Source organism: Macrotis lagotis, chromosome X (genome assembly GCF_037893015.1).
Source record: "Macrotis lagotis isolate mMagLag1 chromosome X, bilby.v1.9.chrom.fasta, whole genome shotgun sequence".
Lineage (NCBI taxonomy): Eukaryota > Metazoa > Chordata > Mammalia > Peramelemorphia > Peramelidae > Macrotis > Macrotis lagotis.
Genome location: NC_133666.1, coordinates 176,933,284 through 176,948,725, shown reverse-complemented (window position 1 = coordinate 176,948,725; position 15,442 = coordinate 176,933,284).

Below are 15,442 nucleotides of genomic sequence, written 5' to 3'. Positions count from 1 at the left end.
CTCCTGTGCTTCATCTATAAAGGCTCCTCCTACCTGCTCTATTAAATGAGAAGGTTCATATGAGTATTATCAGTATCATTTTTCTATACAGGAATACATGTAGTTCATCATCATTAAGTCCCTTATATTTTCCCCTTCTCCTCCACTCTCTATGCTTCACCTGAGTCCTGTATTTGAAGGTCAAACCGTATCTTCAGCTCTGATCATTCCAGCAGGAACATTTAAAATTCTCCTGGTTCATTGAAAGTCCATCTTTTTCCCAGGAAGAAGATGTTCAGTTTTTCCAGGTAGTTGATTCTCAGTTGCATTCTAAGCTCTTTTGCCTTCCAGAATATTATATTCCAAGCCCTATGAGCTTTTTGTGCAGTTGTTGCTAAGTCCTGTGTGATCCTGACTGCAGCTCCACGATATTTGAATTGTGTCCTTCTGGCTGCTTGTAATATTTTCTCTTTGACTTGGGAGTTCTGGAACTTGGATATAATATTCCTGGACATTGTATTTTTTTTGGATCTCTTTCTCAGGGAGATCGGTGGATTCTCTCCATTTCTATTTTGGCCTCTACTTCTAAGATATCAGGGCAATTTCCTGTAGTAATTCTTTGAAAATGATGTCAAGGCTGTTTTCCTGATCATGACTTTCAGGTATTTCAATAATTTTTAAATTAGCTTTCCTAAATCTCTTTTCCATATCAGTTGTTTTTTTAATGAGATGTTTCACATTTTCTTCTAATTTTTCAATATTTTGGTTTTGAAGTATTGTGTCCTGACTTCTCATAAAATCAGCAATCTCCCTCAATTCTATTCATTGTCTGAAGGATTTGTTTTCCTCAGAGAACTTCCTTATCTCCTTATCCATCTGGCCAATTCGGCAAGGCAAACAGGGGTTAAGTGGCTTGCCCAAGGCCACACAGCTAGGTAATTATTAAGTGTCTGAGACCAGATTTGAACCTAGGTACTCCTGACTCCAGGGCCGGTGCTTTATCCACTACACCACCTAGCTCCCCCTCCAATTCTGCTTTTTAAAGCATTCTTCTCCTCAATAACTTTTTAAACTGTTTTATCCATTTGACTTATGCTGTTTTTTAGCATGTCATTTTCTTCAGCATTTTTTTGGATCTTCTTGACTAAGTTGCTGACTTTGTTTTCATATTTGTCCTGTACCTCTCTTATTTCTTTTCCCAATTTTTCTTCTATCTCCCTCACTTGATTTTCAAAGTCTTTTTTGAGCTCTGTCATAGCCTGAGCCCAGTTTCTGGTTTTCTTGGAGAATTTAGATGCAGGAACTTGTGCTTCCTCATCTTCAGATTGAGTGTTTTGATCCTTCTTGGGATCACAGACAAAGTATTTCTCAATGGTGTTCCTCTTTATTCTCTGCTTACTCATTTCCCCAGCTTTTGCCTGGTTTTGGGGTGCTTCCTGAGCTTTTGAGTGCATGAGGTTCTGTCTTCCCTCCTGGTCTGTGAATGACCACAAGCACACCCCTCTGCCACAGGGCTGAGGTGGGGGGGGGGGGGCTGCTTTTCTTTGGGTGACCTAGACTGCGATCAGGATCTGAATGTGGTCAAAGCCCCAGAGTACTGTTCCATGGACAGAGGACAGAGCTTGGCAGTCTCTCTCCACTCCCCTCCCTAGGCTCAGCCCGCTCAATCCCTGTGGGCTCCTGCTTACCGGCTTCTGCTTCCTGTTCCTGGATCTGGGCTGCTGCAGTCAAACTGCTCGCTGTGTGCCCTGTGGCCTGGGTTTCATGTGCTCACTCTGGCAGAGGTCCTCCCGCTGTTCCCCCAAGTTGTGTTTGGTGCTCCCTGAAGTGTAGATCAGGAAACTCTCCCACTACTGCAAGCAGCAGCTCCCAGAACCCTAGGGCTGCCTCCGGGAGGCTGAAGTTCCTTAGCTGTGGCAGGCCACCCCTTTGGTGGATCACCCCTCCAACCCAGTGGAGCCAAGCCTTTCCACTCTTTTCCAGGTTACCTTGGGTTGGAGAATTGCCTCATAGGATCCCTCTGTGGGTTCTGTCTCTGGAAAATGTAGTTAGAGTCCTTAGCTTACAAGTTTTTAAGAGAGAGCACCTGAAAGACGATCCTCTCTTGTCTCCCTCTTGGCTCCACTCCCTCTAAAAGTGATACTTCTAATAAAGCAGTTTAATAAGCAGAAATTGCTCCAGGGAACAAGTTTAAGGAAATGGACAGATCAGGCTCTTATAAGTCAAATCTAGAAAAGAGATGAAGTGCAATATCTAATAGGAGTAGCAAATAGAATGTTGAGGTACTTTGTTAACAGGACTGGAACTTGTAAGGAATTTTTTAGGCAGTGACTTCTCAGCTTTTTTTTTGAAAGAGGTCAAAAAAATTACAGAAGAAAATCATTTCACTTCAGCAAGAATCATGAATCAATAAGGACATCTACTATGTGCTTGATTTGGGTATACAAAGGAAAGAAAGGGCAAAAAAGTGTCCATGTTCATAAGAACTTACATTGTAATGAGTGTTGTTTGAACATATAACCAAATAAAATATAAGAGAAAACACTAACAGCTAATTGGATGAGAAAAGTAATTAAATGATTTTCATACAAAGATAGGAGATAGAATACAGGGCTCAGAGAATATTTACCAAAAAAAATAACATGAGTGATTCACTAGTAGTGAATTAAATGTCTGTGAAGAGAATAATGTTGAACATATCAGAAAAGAAAAGCTAGAGTTTTTATAGAAATTTAAATCTCCAAATAAGAATTTATTTTATTGAAGAGAACATAGGAAGCTTGTGACAGTTCTTGAATCTGATAGATTGAAGAAGTATTGAAGAATCTATACCTATTCTTAGAGTTCTAACTAATTTTTTAAAAATTCATAATATGCAATTTCAGAGTTTCAAAGATTCTGCACACCCATTTTATCATAGGACAGGTTCAGTTAGGTGACAGGCCCAACATCACACAGCTAAAGAGTGGCAGAACAACCTTAAAATTATTAAAACTACTTTTATATTTGTACTTTTCCCACCCATTTCTAATTTCAATGCCTCTCTTTTATGTCTCTTCATCTTTCATTAGTGACCTATTTTTATTTTTTCTTTTAGTAAATATTATAAACCTAAATGAGCAACAAGACATTTTAACAATTAAGGTGAAATAGGATTATCTTAGCCACTTTTTAATCTTTCAGGTCTCTAATGTGCCTATTGTATGAAAATAGCCCCATATTTAGCCAGATATTAAAGCTACTTTCTTTTCCTTTTTTAAATATCCCTGGAAAACATAATTTTATCATATTTAAAGGGCATCTAACAACTCGTGTCTCTCTTTGAAATTTCAATGGCACATACACAAAACAGAAGATATCCTTTGGGAAAAGAATTTGTTTTTGCAAATGCAGAAACCAGCTTTTTCCATTACTGATACATTAAATCATAAATGATTTCTTTGAAGAGAGTGACAACCATAATAAACCTTTAGAGAAAGGGAAAAATAAAGTCAAATTATGATAAAGTAAACATTATTGGAAGCAGTCACTCATTAGGGGAAAGTGCAATTAGGGTTAGAGTGATCTGTAAAAATTTTTTTTTGAAAAGTACTTTTAGATTAAACACAAGTATCATTGTTTAAAATATTTTTATGAATTTGATGGCAAAATAGAAATTGCCTTAGATTTCACCTTATGAGTTTTTTGGTCAACAAATGTTTTACATAGTTTATTGCATTTGAACCTTATAACTGTATTATGGAATAATCTTATAGATATTGTAATCACTGTCTCTTAAAGATGAAGAAACTCATAAAGGTTAATTGATTTACCCTTCTAGGATGACACAGTATGAAAATGTTGGAGGCAGGATTTCATCCAAGCTTTCAAACTCCAGGTCCATTATATCTCGACAATAACAGTCTCTTATTAACTTAGATCTAATCTACTATAGTGTTTGTCCTAGATGAATTATTTTGGCTTCTCCCAGAAATCAACTTCAAGAGAGGAAAGAATGGCATTCTTCCAAAAATTTGGGAAGATGGTGGGGAAAAAAGTAAGAGTGACAGTGACAGTAAGAAGAACATTTTAAAGGTGACAAAAAGAGAAACAGAAAGAGAGTGGTGGAGGGACGGATAAGGATGAGAGAGAAACACACACAGAGAGAATTAATTCAGATCTTTTTTAATCTCTATTTGATAAATTGAAACATTTTAGTAATCTTTACTAAATTGTTCACCTAGTATAACAGATTCTCAGACTTGGAGAGACCTTCAAACACCATCTGATCCCACACATATCCTATCGCAAATACATTTTGTATAATATTCCAAAGAAGTAGTTATATAATTGTCTCAATATTTTTCTGAACTTTTCATATTTCACAATTTCTTATCCATTTTATGTTTGTTTTGAATGGAATTTCTCTTTCTGTCATTTCCTCCTGGTTTTGGTTAAAACTGCACAGAAATATCAATACTTCTGTTTTGTAAGTTGTTAGATTTGAAAATGTTAATTATCTCAAGTATTATTTTGCTAATTCTTTGTATAACAATAATAATAATAAAATAAATATTTGCACATTGCTAATTATTATCTGCTAGTCACTGTTCTAAGCACTGGGGATACAAGAAGTGGCAAAAGAAGTCCCTGACTTCAATGATCTAATGCAAAGCAAAAAGCAAAAAAGGTAAATAAGAAATCTGTAGCAGAGGGAAGGCATTAGAAGTAAATGGGATTGGGAAAGATTTCTGGTACAAATTGATATTTTTATTGGTATTTAAAAGAAACCCAAGAAATTAATAGATAGAGCTGAGAAGGGAGAACATTTCTGGCATAGAGACCAGTTAGAGAAAATTTCATCCAGATTTATTATTATTGTCATTTTACAAATTAACAAAGTCAGGTAGAGATAAATTGATTTGTCTAGGGCAAAAATTTAGTACCTCATCAAGTATTTATTTCATTTTTATCATATAACTAATGCTTTTCAGTTTTATATATAAAATAGAAGTTTCTTCCTATCATTTTTGTAAATCTTTGAATTTTACAATTTTCTCCCTCATCCAGTATTTGAATGCCAGCCTTCCTTTACTGTGCCACCTAGCATGTTATTTTGAAATGGATACGATTGTGACCCATCTTTGAATTTTTATGAGATATTCTTATTGTTGTTTTCTTCTGACATTGTTAGCACATATGTCCCAAACTCTTGTGAAGGAGGGAAAACTTATTTTACTTCTATTTATATTGTCAACTTCTCTGGGACCCTAGGCAAATGGTTTAACTCTGCCTAAGTTCTACAGCATGGCACTATAATCACTTATACAACTGGCAGAAATTAAAGCCCATGGTGAAATAAAAATGTGCTAAATTACATGCTCTTCCTGTTGGGCCAAAAGATCAGCCCAAACCTTTGCCTCAGAGGGTCAATTACATGTCATTGAAACTGACAATTTTAAGTGAAATAGATCAATATTTACAATAAAAGTATAAAAAGATTATAATTCGTAAATGACTATAAAACTGTGCAAACTCTTTGAACCAACAGAGCCACTACTAAGTTTGTATTGCTGAAAATATTAAAAAAAATACCTGCAAAATAAGCAGCCCTTTTAGTGGTGGCAAATAGCTGGAAACTGAGGTGATACACATCAATGACACAAAGTAAAGTGAGCAGAACGAGGAGAACAATGTTCATAGTAACAGCAATATTGTTAATGACTTAGCTATTTTCAGCAAAGCCATAACTTAAGACAATTCCAAAGGACCAGTGACCATTTCAAAAAATGCTAACTACTTCTAAAAAGGGAAGGAAAAAACCTGATGAAGATTGAAACATAATTTTAAAATTTATTTTATTTTTCTTTTTTTTCTTTTCTAATCATATGACTAATTTGGAAATCTGTTTATCATGTACATGTATAACTTTTATCAAGTGCAGCTAGATGATACAGAGGATAGAGCACTGATCCTGTTTCTAAAGCCTCAGGCATCTACCAGTTGTGTGACCTTAGACAAGTCACTTAACTCTAATTGTCTGGCATCCAGACTCATCTCCAGTTGTCTTGATTCCTGTCTGTCCACTGGATCCAGATAACTCTGGAGGAGAAAGTGAGACTAGTAACTTAGCCTCACCCAAATCCATCATGGCGTCACCTCCCTGATGACGCGGTCTTCTTTGAGAATGAAGGACACCATTATTAACTTTCATAAAATTACTTACCTACTTAATGAGGTGGAAAGGGGAGGTAAGGAGGGAAAAATTTTGGAAATCAAATTTTAAAAAAAGTGTTCAACCTCACAAAGTTCATAGAAGATTTGGTATATAACTTGGAATTCATTGCATGAAAGAAGAAAAATAACAATAATTTTCATCTATATTCAAGACTCCTTTGAGATCCATAACACTTCATTAAAAATAAGTTCATGTAAGTAGTAAAAATTTAATTATCCCTATTTTATAGATATGGATATTTAGCTTCAGTGAGGAATAGAGCCTTACTTGCCCATAATTAGACAGCAAGAATCTCAACTAATATTTAAACCTGGGTCTGTCCCAACTCCTATTATTTCCATTATACCATTTGAATATTACAGAGAAACAAATATATATATATATATATATATATATATATATATTTATATATAATATACACACATATGTATATAGATATAAATATATACACATATATATCATATGCTTAGTTTTGAGAATGTGAAGCAAGAAATGAGAGAAAAACATTTAGGTAGAAATATTGAGAACCTCTAAGGAAACAGATTTAGAACTTAGACCAGACAATATTGGAAATGATTTAAAAGTAATCATCTTGATAGCAAAGGTAATTAAGTCACAGTCATGAAAAAGCTTGTTAAAAATGTATATAAACAAAGAATTTTGAGGAAGTCTTATTAAAAGAAAAATAAGCAATTACCACAGAAGGAGGTAAAACTTAAGAAACTGTTATCCCCAAATTCAAGGGAGAAAATAATTTGCAGAAAAAGGGAATGATTAATTATAAAGACATTCATTAAAAGGTCCAGAAGAACTAAAGAAAGAGTACTGGGTCCTGTAATTAGAATAGTCCCAGCAAGTTGAGAGAGCTATTCCAGGAAAGAAGTGGGAGCAATAGCTAGATTGCAAAATGATAAGAAAATATGAGAGTTTAAGGCAAGCAAGAAGTAGTAAAAGAAGTGAAGATCTTGTCCATAAGTGACTTTTTTGTAGAATTATTGTTATTTCATTAAATATCTCTGAACTATATTCAAAAAATAATCAGCAATCATTAAAAATTGACCTTTAAATTCTCTACTTCTCTTTTTTTCTCATTCCTTCTTGAGAAGACAAGTAATTTGATTTTGATTATACCTGTGCAATCATACAAACATTCTCCCTTATTACCCATGATTTAGCAGAAAACAAACAAAATAAAAGAATAAAAAATAAAGCTTAAAAAGTAGATATCAGTCTGCATTAAGAATTCATCTGAGGGACAGCTAGGTGGTGCAGTGGATAGAGCACAGGTCCTGGAGTCAGGAGTACCTGAGTTCAAATCTGATCTTTGACACTTAATAATTACTTAGCTGTGTGGCCTTGGGCAAGCCACTTAACTCCATTGCCAAGTAAAACTAAAAAAAAAAATTCATCTGAGCTCTGGGAGTAGAAGACATTTTTCATCATGAATCCTTTTAGAATTGCCTTGATCAGAGAAGCTAAATTTATCACAGTTGTTGTTAATGTGTTTTGTGTACCTAACGATACCCTTTATCTATACTCCTAACCTCAGTAATATTGATACAGTTCTTAAGAGTTATAAGTATCCTTTTCCTGTCTAGCCATAAACAGTTTAACCTTATTGAATTCTTTTTTTACTCTTTACTTTTTACCAATTTATTATTCTCAAGTCTTGAAACCGAAGATCAAATTATTTATTCATCTCTATCCTTTTGAAAAGGATTGCTTGAAAGTCTTCTATTTCATTGAATAAATTTCCTGCTCTCCCTCGAAGGCTTATGCTCAGTAGCCCTACTTCCTTTGCCTTTTGAAATATATTGTATGACCTCTGATTCTTTAATGTTGAAGCTACTATATCCCATGTAATCCTGAATATGACTCCCTAATATCTAAATAATTTCCTGACCTGGTGGTTCTAAGATTTGGCTATATTGTTGGAAGCTTTCAATTTGGCATCTCTTCCTGGAGGTAATCAAAGTATGCTTTCAAAGTTTATTTTACCCTCTAGTGATTAGACATCAAGGGAAATTTTCTTTGATAACTTCTGGAAATATGATGTTCAACTCCTTTTTTTTTTTGATCATGTCTTTTTAGGTAGTTCAAAAATTCTTAAATAAGTTCTGCTGAATCCATTTTCCAGTTTTGTTGGGCTTTTTTTCCCCAATAAAATATTTCACATTTTATTCTAATTTTTCTTTCATTTGTTTGACTGATTCTTAATGTCTCATGAAACCATTAACTTCCAATTATCTAATTCTAATTTTTTAAGAATTGTTTCTTTAGTGAGCTTTTCCCATTTGTCTAATTTTGTCTTAAAGAGTTTTTTTTTTCTTCAGTGAATTTTTGTACATCTTTTTCCACCATCTAACCAATTATTTTCTTTAAGGAATTCTTTTGAGTAATTTTTGTTTCCCTTTTACCACGTAGTCTACTCCCTTGGGGGGGGGGGATTCTTTACCAAGATGTTGTTTTCTTTTTCAAGATTTTCTTTCGTCATTTAAATTTCTTTTTTTTCTTTCAAGTGGAATTTTGTTTAAATTTAATTTTTTTTATTTTCATCCATACACACATGCATATTTTTAAGTTACAAAATTTCCTTCCACACTCCCTTCCCACCCCCATCCCCTCAGTGGTGAACAGTCAGGTTAGCATTGTACATACATATTTTTTCTCATTATCAACATTTTATTTTTTTCCAATTATATACAATCTACCTATCTTTTTTGTAAAGTTCTGAATTTTACAATTCCCCCCCCAACTGAAGGCTGTCTGATAGTCTTTACATTGTTTCCATGCTATACATTAATGTAAACTGAATGTGTTATAAGAGTAAACATAAACTCCCCTCTACATGAAGAAGATGAGAAACCTCAGGAATAGAGAGAAAAAAATATGTACTTCAGTGTGTGTTAAGATTCCAATGGCTCTGTCTCTGGGGTGAGTTGCTTTCTTTATCATAAGTCCACCAGAGAAGTTCCTTCTATATTTTTCCCACACTTTCTATTACTAGCTGTACCAACACTCTAGTCCTCCCCACTCTCATTTATTCTATTTTCTCTCTCCTTTCATCCTGGCCCTGTCCAAAAGTGTGTTGAATCTGAGTACCCTCTCCCTTGATCTTCCCTCTCTTCTATCACATATTCCCTGATTCCTTCCCCACCCCATTCCCACTTATCCCATCCCTTTCTTCTTATTTTTCTGTAGGGTAAGATGGATTTCGTCACCCTATTAAGTGTGTATGTTATTTCCTCTCTGAGCTATTTCTGATGAGAATAAAGGCTCATTCATTCCCCCTTGTCTTTTCCCTTTTTACTCCATTGAAAAAGCTTTTTCTTGACTCTTGTGTGAAATTTCTTAACTTCTTCATCTCCTTTCCCTTCTTTACATTACTTTGCTTTATCACCCATTGACTCCATCTTTTTACTATATTATACCATTATATTCTGCTCCTTCCTATGTCCTCTCTATATATGCTCTTTCTAACAGCTCTTATAAATGAGAAAGTTCACATGAGTTATTGATATCTTCTTCCCATGTAGGAATGCAAACAGTTCAGTATCATTAAGTTCCCCATAGTCCTTCTCTTCCACCCCCCTCTATGTGTCACTAAAGTCCTGTACTTGGAGATCAAACTTTCTGTTCAGCTCTGGTTGTTTCAATAAGAAAATCTGAAAATCCCCTGTTTCATTCAAATTACATCTTTTCCCTCAAAGAGCATGTTTAGTTTTGATGGGTAGTTGATTCTCAATTGTAAATGAAGATCTTTTGCCATCCAGAATATCAGCTGTCACGTCCTGTATAATCCTGACTATGGAGACTCGGTAGTTAAATTATTTGTTTCTAGAAACTTTTAGAATTTTATCTTTGATTTGGGAATTTTGGAATTTGGCTATAATATTTCTGGAAGTTTTTCTTTTGGGATCTCTTTCAGGAGGTGACTGGTAAATTCTCTCAATTTCTATTTTACCCTCTGCTTCTAGGATCTCAGGACAATTTTGCTGTATTATTTCTTGAAAAATGAAGTCTAGGCTCTTCTGATCATGGCTTTCAGATAACCCAATAATTTTTAAATTATTTCTTCTGGATCTGTTTTTGATTCAGTTGCTTTTCCAGTGAGATATTTCACATTTTCTTCTATTTTTTTTGGCTTTTTTGGAAGAGTTTTATTTCTTTCTGATTTCTTGCAAAGTCATCATTTTCCTTTAGTTCCATTCTACATTTGAAGGAGTTATTTTCTTCAGAGTTTTTTTTAATCTTATTTTACAGTTTGCCAATTCTGCTTTTTAAGGAATTCTTATTCTCATTTGTCTTTTGTTTTACTTTTTCCATTAGGCCTAAACTGGTTTGTAACATATTATTTTCTTCAGTAAGTTTTTGTATATCTTTCACCAACCTGTCGATTTGGTTTTCATGATTTTTCTGCATCACTCTCATTTCTCCTCCCAGTTTTCCTCCATCTCCCTTAATTGCTTTTCAAACTCTTTTTTGACCTCATCCATAGTCTGAGCCCATTTTCTATTTCTCTTGGAGGTTTTGGATATGGAAGCTTTGATTTTGTCATCATCTGAGTATGTGTTTTGATCTTCCATGGGACTAAAATAATTCTCTATGGTCAAATTCTTCTTTTTCTGTTTACTCATTTACTCAGCCCAAGACAGCACTTCCAAGACTTTTTTTTTCAGGGGGGTCACCCCACTGGGATCTTTATTCCTCCGAGTTCGCTCTCTTGCCTGTGCTTTGATATGTAGATAGCCCCTACTCCCTCCACGGATCTATAAGGAGGGATCCAGCTTGTCTACTTAGTACGGAAGCCCAAACTGCAAGCTGGATCTGAGTGTAGGCTAGCAACAGAGTCCTACCCCAAGGGAGAGCAGAGAAATCTCCGAAGACTTCTCTTACAGTCTTTAGAGGTACAGGCCGTTTTCTTCCAATTCTCACTGCACATTCTGCGGCTATGCTCCTCATTCCACGATCATTCTGCTGTAGTAGAATTCTCTCACCACCCCTTCAAGCTGGTGCAAGTGATCTCTGGGCTGGACTGGGCTACACTGCAGCTTTTTTCCAACCCCTGGTCCTGGTAAAACATACCTTTCCTGCAGAACTTCTAAGTTATCTTGGACTGGGAAAATGTATCACTCAGCCTTTCTGTGGGTTCTGCCTCTCTAAATTTTAGCTAGTCATCATTTCTTAGTTTTTGAAGTTTAGGAGGAAGGAGTTCCTGGGAAATGCTGCCTTCACATGGCTATCTTGGCTCCATCCTATACATAAATATTTTGATAAATATGTTTAAAGATTAGTAATATTTGGTATGAGGAATTAGGATTAAGGGAAAAGAAAAGAAAGAGACAATTTTTATAAAGTGTTCATCAGATTATGAAGGTTCATTTTTTTGTGTGTATGTGTATCCCCTTTAGATGGGGATAATATAGTCCTTAGCCAGTCTAATATAGTTGTCCTAGCTATTTTCATTTCTTTCCCCAATTTTTCATCCACCTCTTTTGAGTTTTAAATATATTTTTAAATACTGCTAGGGCTTGAAACCAATTCACATTTTAGCTAGAAACTTTGCATATAGGTGATTTTATTTTGTTGTCTTCCTTTGAGTTTGTATTTTAATCTCCTCTTTTATCATATTAACTTTTTAGGGTCAGCTTCTTTTGTTGTTGTTTGCGCTTTTTTTCTAGTCTCTTTCTGAACTTTTAACTTTATGTTAAAGTGGTATCTACTCAAGTGGTATGTTAAAGTGGTATCTGTCTCAAGATTGAGGTTCTTTTTAACTGCTATTTTTAGAGATAATTCTGAGTATCTGTAAGTTGTTATTTCATGGTTGTATGACCTAAGGATGTGTTTGTGTGGTCTAAGTGATCACAGTAAGGGATCAAATACTTAACTTCTGCTCTATTGTGTAAGTAGCCCCAAGCAATCTTTGCCACCCTAAAACTCTGACCAAACCCACTGCTGCTAGTGATTTTTTTTACCCTGGACCTGTTAGCTTATGTAGCAAGCATAGAGGCAATTGAACAGAATCTTGTACTCAGTGCTAGCATAGGGTTTTTTATAATCTCTTTCTAACCAGTTTTCTAACCCCCCCCCCTTACTTTCTGTGAACTGGTATCTCTGAAAGATGCTGTTGTCAAATTTGATTTCTCCTAGACCTATTGATGACTTGCTAGGATGGACTGTACTAGTACTCTGTTCTCACCCCAGTGAGATGGAACTTTTCTACCAACCTTCTAAATTGTCTTGGGCTTGAAAATTGTGTAATCTAATCCTTTTCTGCTATTTGCTTTGGTTCTATGATTTTATAATTTATTTTGAGGTGTTATTTTAATGATGTTTGGAGAGGAACTTGCTAGAGTTCTGGTGACTTCCTGTGTGTAATAATCTGTCATCTTACTTTGCCTTTAAAAGTTAAATTTCAAAACAGGAAATTTTTCCATAATAATCCAGTGATCTCTGTTTGTTTCTGTACTGTCTAACATGTTCATAAAAGACTTGAAAAGGCATGCATGGCATTTTAATCCAAGATTTAAATTATACAAAACTATGAATAATAACTTTTATAGCTCATGATAGTGTCAGCAGTCAATAAGATACTGGTAGGCTATAACATTAGGCCAAATCTAATATCATTCAATTTTACAGAGATAAAAGAAAGTTCTCATTTTCTACTATTAAAAGCATTTCTCTCATTAGAGTAAAATAAAAAAATGGATAGAGAGAAGTTGCTCTGGAAAAAAATCTAGGGGTTTTAGTGGGCTTCATGCTCAGTATGATTAAGTAGTACTATTTGAAAGCCATAAAAATCTCATGAGAACTTGGTCTGAATTAAGAAGGAAAACTCTCACAAGAATAGGGAGGTGATAGTTCCCCATATTTTGCTTTCATCAGATCTTATCTAGAATATTGTATTCAGTTTTAGGTACTATGCTTCAATGGATACATTGATGAACTTGGTAAAGTATCTAGAGGAGAGCAACCAGGCTTTTGAGTACATCATTCAGGGGTTTAGGTTGAAGAAACTTGGCATGCTCAGTCTAAAGAAAAGAAGACTAAGGGGGATGTAACTATTATCTTTAAGTACTTGAAGGGCTCTAATGTGGGAGAGGATTATATATTTGGTCACAGAAGGCTTTTTGTCAAAAAAACAAAATGTGATTAGTGATGATAAAAAATGGAATTACTTACTTTGGAAGAAGCAATATTCTAACCCTTACTCCCTTGAAAGTTAGGTTAAGTTTTTTTTAAAAGGTATTAAAGTCATCATTTTTTAAGAAATGTTTTCTTTATTTTCTTTATTTTGAGTTTTATAATTTCCCCCCATTCTTGCTTCCCTCCCCCACCCCTCACAGAAGGCATTCTGATAGTGTTTACATTGGTTCCATGTTATACACAGATCTCAGTTGAATCTGATGACAGAGAGATCATATACTTAAGAAAGAAAAATAATGTCTGAGATAGAAAAATTGCACAATAACACGATGCTTTTTTTCCCTAATTTGATGGTAGCAGTCTTTGGTCTTTCCGCAAAGTCCATGATTCTTTCTCTGGATACAGATGGTATTCTCCATTGCAGATAGCTCAAAATTGTCCCTGGTTGCTGCATTGAAGGGATGAGCAAGTCTATCTAGGTTTATCATCACCCCCGTGTAGCTGTTAGGGTGTACAATGTTTTTTTCTGGTTCTGCTGATCTTGCTCAACAAAGACTTCCATGCATCCTTGAATTCCCATCCATCCTGGTTTCTAATAGAACAATAGAGTTCCATGCCATACATAATCACAGTTTGTTAAGCCATTCCCCAATTGAAAGACACTCACTTAATTTCCAATTCTTTGCCCAACAAACAGGAGCGCTATGAATATTTTTGTACAAGTGATGTTTTTACTCGTTTTGCATCATCTCTTCAGGGTACAGATCCAGTAGTGGTATTGCTGGATCAAAGGGTATGCACATTTTTGTTGCCCTTTGGGCGTAATTCCAAATTGCTCTCCAGAAATGTTGGATGAGTGCACAGCTCCACCAACAATGTATTAGTGTCCCAGATTTCCCACATTCCTTCCAAAAATGATCATGGTCCTTTCTGGTCATATTGGCCAGTCTGAGAAGTGTGAGGTGGTGTCTCAGAGATGTTTTAATTTGCATTTTTCTAATAAGTAATTATTTGGAGCAATTTTTCATATTACTATGGATTGCTTTGATTTCCTCAGCTGTAAATTGCCTTTGCATATGCTTTGACAATTTTTCAATTGGGGAATGGCTTATTTTTTTGAAAATCTGACTCAGTTCTCTATATATTTTAGAAATGAGTCCTTTGTTAGAAATACTACTTGCAAAAATTGTTTCCCAATTTACTACATTTCTTTTGATCTTAGTTATTGTGGTTTTGTCTGTGCAAAAGCTTTTTAATTTAATGTAGTCAAAATTATCTAGTTTGTTTTTAATGATGTTCTCTATCTCTTCCTTGGTTATAAACTATTTCCCTTTCCATATATCTGACAGGTAAACTATTCCTTGATCTTCTAGTTTGCTTATAATATTGTTTTTATATCTAGATCCTGTATCCACTTGCAATTTATCTTGATATAGGGTGTGAGGTGTTTCTTCCATAATAACTTCCAGTTTTCCTAACAGTATTTATCAAAGAGAGAGTTTTATCCCAATATCTGTACTCTTTGGGTATGTCAAACAGCAGATTACTATAATCATTTCTTGCTGTTGCACCTAGTCTATTCCACTGATCTACCATTATGTTTCTTAGCCAATACCATATAGTTTTGATAACTGATGCTCTATAATATAATTTTAGATCTGGTAAGGCTAAACCACCTTCTATTGTACTTTTTTTCATTGAATCCCTAGAAATTCTTGAATTTTTATTATTCTATATGAATTTACTTACAACTTTTTCTAACTCATTAAAGTTATTTTTTGGAATTTTGATTGGTAGGGTGCTAAAAAAGTAGTTTAGTTTTGGTAGAATTGTGATTTTTATTATATCAGCTTGACCTATCCATGAAAAGTTGAGATATGCCCAGGTATTAAAATCTGATTTATTTGTGTGAGAAGAATTTTGTAATTGTTTACAAAAGTTTTTGAGTCTGCCCTGGCAGGTAGATGCCCAGGTATATTTTTTTGTCTGAGGTTACTTTGAATGGAATTTCTGTTTCTAACTCTTTCTGCTGTATCTTGCTAGTCATACATAGAAATGTTGAAAATTTATGAGGGATTATTTTATATTTTGCTACTT